Genomic DNA, 505 nt, shown 5'->3' on the forward strand with positions numbered 1-505 from the left:
AGCAAAGAGAACTTACAGGTTGCTTTCTATCACTTGCCAGTTTCAGCAGGTTTCTTATCTGGTCTTGGAATCACATCCTGCTGGTCCCCTGTCTCAGCCCAAATGGAACATTGTTCAAATGTTTACATCTACTCCTATGTAGTCAACTTCTATTTTTTGTTTTTTACCCTTCCATAATAAAGTTAGAAAAATATTTAGTTTCTACCTAGGAGAAAAGTGAATAGTATAGCTTTCTGTATTTTTTGCATTTCATGTCTTAATCCCTCACTTGACCTCCCTCTCCTTAGTGAATATACATAGACACTTTGGCAAATCATAGGACATCTTTACAGATCCTGATTTTGAGAGCAAGAAGTGATGTGATTCCTTAATCTGATTTTTTTCAAGATTTTATATAGGGTAGACCCTATTCAATACTATATACTTTCTTCAGTATCCTGAGAATGAAAGACAACTAAGTGCAAGAAAAGTGGAAAATTTTGCTGCTTTTGTTTCATGTCCTGCT

This window comes from Papio anubis, chromosome 20 (assembly GCF_008728515.1).
Source record: "Papio anubis isolate 15944 chromosome 20, Panubis1.0, whole genome shotgun sequence".
In the NCBI taxonomy this organism is placed as follows: Eukaryota; Metazoa; Chordata; class Mammalia; order Primates; family Cercopithecidae; genus Papio; species Papio anubis.